This window comes from Gracilinanus agilis, chromosome 6 (assembly GCF_016433145.1).
Source record: "Gracilinanus agilis isolate LMUSP501 chromosome 6, AgileGrace, whole genome shotgun sequence".
Taxonomy (NCBI): Eukaryota; Metazoa; Chordata; class Mammalia; order Didelphimorphia; family Didelphidae; genus Gracilinanus; species Gracilinanus agilis.
In genome coordinates, this window is record NC_058135.1 from 142,234,408 (window position 1) to 142,239,351 (window position 4,944).

Consider the following 4,944-nt stretch of genomic DNA (forward strand, 5'->3'; position numbering starts at 1 on the left):
GGTAGGACTCCTCATAGAATTTCTATCTTTAGATGAGACTGGGGACAGAAAATCCATTAGCTGAATAGTGATTAAGGTCATTAGAGAGGACAATGATGAGGAGAAGTAGAGAATATTTTGCCCAGGGATTAAAATATTAGAGAACGGATAAATTCCTAAGTGTGTAAAGTAAAACATCTAGGGGACCTCCATCCCTTTTTTTGCCCTCGAGTTCAAGACCAAAATGCAGCAGCACCAGCATTCAAGGGATTTCATTAAATTTTTAAAAGGAGAGGAGAAGCACAGATTTGGGGATGATATTTTGCTGCCCCTACTGGTAGTAAAGCTCCAGGTTCATTCCATCAGGGATCTCAAAGTACCCCACGGTCACGTGGCCCTGAAAGATTGTGTACTATTTCTTCAGGATGATCTTGATCCAATGGGTACAAGTCCGAGCTGTGATCAGTTTCTTTAGGTCTCTTATTGAGTCATCAGTGTTGTATGTACATCACACAGACCTTTTTGCCCAGCCAGTCATTACGCAAGACCTCAATCATGGTTCCTGGATCTCGCTGGCTGGAAGGTCTCCAGCCATAGTAGGACCTTCAGCAGCTATACCTCCTGCCTTTACTGCATGCCTTTTTTCTTTTAATTTTTTTTAATTTAAAAAATTTTAATTATTTAAATTTTACATTTTTTAAAATTTAGAACATTTTCCCATGGTTATATGATTCATGTTCTTTCCTTCTCCCCCAACCCCACCTCCATAGCCAACACTTAATTCCACTGGGTTTGATGAAGGCCTATTTCCATATTACTGATAGTTGCACTAGGGTGATCGTTTAGCATCTATATCCCCAATAATATCCCCATCAGCCCATGTGTTCAAGCAGTTGTCTTTCTTCTGTGTTTCTACTCCCACAGTTCTTCCTCTGAATGTGGCTAGTTTTCTTTCTCATACTTCCCTCTGCATTGTTCTGAATCCTTGCATTCCTGCTAGTAAAGAAGTCCATTATGTTCGATTGTACCACCATGTATCCCTGTCTGTGCACAGTATTCTCCTGATTCTACTTTCACTCTGTATCAATTCCTGGAAGTCATTCTAGTTCACATGGAATTCCTTCAGTTTATTCTTCCTTTGAACACAATAGTATTCCATCACCAACAGATAGAACAATTTGTTCAGCCATTCCCCAATCATGAGAAGAATTACCAAGGACAACAATATGGACATTCAATGGACTCATACCAAGCAGCTCGAGGACCTTGACTTCGCGGATGACATCTGTCTCCTTTCTCACAAGCAGCAGGATGCACAATTCAAACTTGCACGACTCTCTGAAGAAGCGGAGAAGACAGGTCTGAAGATGAACAAGAAGAAGACCAGGTGATCACAGTCAACAGCAGACAGGACCTGCCAATCCAACTACAGGGAGAAAACATCAAGGAGACGGACCACTTCACCTATTTGGGTAGCATAGTCAGTAAGGATGGCGGGGCAGATGAGGACATCAGAAGCCAAATCAACAAAGCCAGACAGGCATTTAACACCCTGCGGTCTGTCTGGACCTCCAGAGCACTGTCCCTCATCACTAAGCTCCGAATCTTCAACACCAATGTAAAGGCCGTCCTCCTATATGGATCAGAAAGCTGGAGAGAGACGAGCGCTAACACCAATAAACTCCAGGTCTTTGTTAACAAATGTCTACACTACATCTTGAACATCAGATGGCCTGAAAAGATCTCCAATGCTAGTCTCTGGGAAAGAACAATCCAGTATCCCATCAGTCAGGACATAAAGAAACGTAAGTGGAGATGGATAGGACATACGCTACGAAAACCGGAAGACAACGTAGCCAGACAAGCATTGAGCTGGAACCCTTCAGGGAGGAGGAAAGTTGGAAGACCAAAACAGACCTGGCGAATATCTGCCGAAAATGAAACAAAAACAGTCGGAATGACATGGGCCCAGCTGGGGGAAGTTGCCCAGAACAGAGTCCGTTGGCGTGAGATGGTTGTGGCCCTATGCTCCTAAGGAGTCAACAGGAATAAAAAAAAAAATTCCCCAATTGAAGGACATTCACTCATTTTCCAGTTTTTTGCCACCACAAAGCACAGCTATAAATATTTTTGTTAAAGTCTTTTTCCCTATGACCTCTTTGGGGTATAAAGCCAGCTCTTTATTTTTTCCTTTCTTCTCCTCCTCCTCCTCCTCCTCCTCCTCTTCTTCTTCTTTCCTTCTTCTTTCTTCTTCTTCTTCTTCTTCTTCTTCTTCTTCTTCTTCTTCTTCTTCTTCTTCTTCTTCTTCTTCTTCTTCTTCTTCTTCTTCTTCTTCTAGTACTCCCCCCTACCCACTTGAACTAACTGACTCCTGGGGCTACAACTCTTTTTTTAATCTTTCTCTCTCTTTACTAATAAATACTTATAAATCTGGTAATAAGCCTCGAGATTAATTTTTATTTATGACATAAGAAAGACATAGTAGAGATCAAGATTTGTTTGGATGTGGGCATCTGATATGCTGAAATATAGAAGAAACAGCAAAGAGGTGAGATATGAACATTAAGTGAATGGGGTAAGTGGGAAATTAGGACATTTGAAGGGAGAAAGGACCAAGATCGAACAGACATGGACATATATGATATAACAATTTTCTTTTATAAAGCAGTAAGGTTGAAATAAAATAGCTGAGCTCATTGATGACAGTAGTGTATAGGTGCCAGAATAGAGGCAGAGTTTAGGATACTCAGATATCCAGAGATTAGCAAAAATCCATTGCATCAAAGAAGGATGGGAAACATGAAGGAAAAAGAAACAAAAAAATAGGAGCAGATGTGTTATACACGTGGGAGGAGACCACCCAATGAGGCAGTGCTTAGAAATTGGAAGTCTGCAAATAGATTCAAACTGGATCTGGATTAGAGTATGGGGGATGCTTGGATACAAGATAAAACTGAAAAATCAGGTTGCTGATATCTCTAAATGTCTATCCTGATTTCTCTTCCTGTTTCACTCCATACTATTTCATTTGGGGATCTTATCCATGAGTTTGATTTTCATTTCTAGGCATATGATTCTGAGCCTCATATATCCAATCTTAGTCTCTCTCATGAGCTATATCAATGCATCTCCAACTGTCTTGAGAGTATCTTGAATGAGATCTCTTAAACACATCTTAAATTCAGTATATCTAAAATAGAATTTTGCCTCTGCCCCAACAACTTTCCCATTTTGAACTTTGCAGGCTCTCATCCTCAATGTCTTCTTCGATTCCTCACTCTCCCTTACCTCACATATCCAATATGTTACAAAATATTGCTATTTCTATATTCTGATGATGGGTTATATACATTCCCTTCATAGGCTTGTGATTGTACTTCAGGGTTTCATCATCTCTGGGTTCAAGTACTACAACAGGATTCTAAATTATTGCCCTGTCTCAAGTCACTCTACTTCAAGGAGATTTTTCTAAAGATATTTCTATTCTTAATGATCTCTATATTATCTTCCAGTAAATTTGCCATTATATAAATACTTTTATTGATTCTGTTTTCTTTAGATATCAGTTCATAGGCATGTTTATGCTTGTGTTAAAGAATATGATCTTACTCATAGTAAATGTAAGACATAATATTATCTTGTTGAATATTGAACAGCTTGGTTTTTGCCTTTTTATTGATATGAAAAATAATAATCATAGCTAGATGGTACAGTGCATAAAGAATTGAGTTCAGAGTCAAGAAGACCCGAGTTTAAATTTGGTCTCAGACACTTATGACTTGTGTGATGGTGCACAAATCTATCACCCTCTGTTTCAGTTTTCTCAACTATAAAATGGGGACGACAATCATATTTATCCTGTAGAGTTGAATTTTCATGAGGAACAAGTGAGGCATTTGTAAAGTGCTTACTAGGGTGCTTGGTATGAAGTAGATACTTAATAAAATACATTTTATTTTATTTCCTCTTTCTAAAGATTTTATGATTTAGTCACCACAAATAAATGCAGAATTGGAAATAGACCTCAGAAGCCATCTATTCCAATGTGTACCTGAAAACAGTATTATCTATATTATCTATAACCCAAACAGTGGACTTCCTGCCTTTGTTTAAAGACCTCCATTGTCACTAGGTGGCACAGCAGTGGAGAGAATGCCTGGGTTGGAATTAGGAAGACCTGAGTTCAAATGGAGAGTCAGACTTATTAGCTGTGTGATCCTGGGCAAGTCATTTTACCCCAATTGAGTAAAATGGAGAAGGAAATGGCAAATCATTCTAGTATCTTCATCAAGAAAACCTGAAATGGGATCATGAAGAGTTAAGACATGACTTAAATAGCTGAACATTAATGAAAACAAGAAACATTTTAAATAGTTTAGTTGCTTGAAAATAGCAATTAAAATTTCTATGATACTTTAGGGATTACAAAGTACTTGCCACATAAAGATCCTATGAGATAGGTGGTGAAAATATATGTAGAGAGAATTCAAATGTGTAACTTTAGGGAACTTGTTCTGAATGTTAGAGTCTTAGCCTGTGACTTGGGAATTGAAAGGTTAGGTGATGTGCCCAGGGTCATATGGTCAGTATGAGTCAGAGGCAGGACCTGTAATAAGGTCTTCCTGACTGAGCCTAGGATTTTTAAGAGTTCTCTAAGCTTCATAGCACCAATTCTACTATCCCTATTTGTATATGAGGAAAGTGATGCTCATAGTAGTGAACTACAATGTAAAGGACTAAGGTGAGCCAAAGTCATGTCCTGGTGAACCAGAAGATCTGAATCTCTTGAATTATTTCAGGGTACAGGCCTGAAATTAATATGAAATTGCAGTTCCATTTATTTTTGAAATTCACAGATTAGCTTTTACCTTTGGGAGTGAAGGATATAATGGGTTATAATGAGCATAATGGACTGGGATATATATATATATATATATATATATATATATGCCTATATATTTTTTA

At 38.4% G+C, this 4,944-nt stretch overlaps 1 pseudogene; it reads right to left on the minus strand.

Annotated features, from left to right (window-relative positions):
- Positions 1–310: 310 nt before the first annotated feature.
- LOC123252153 lies at positions 311–536 on the minus strand (annotated as a pseudogene).
- Between the last annotated feature and the right edge of the window lie 4,408 nt (positions 537–4,944).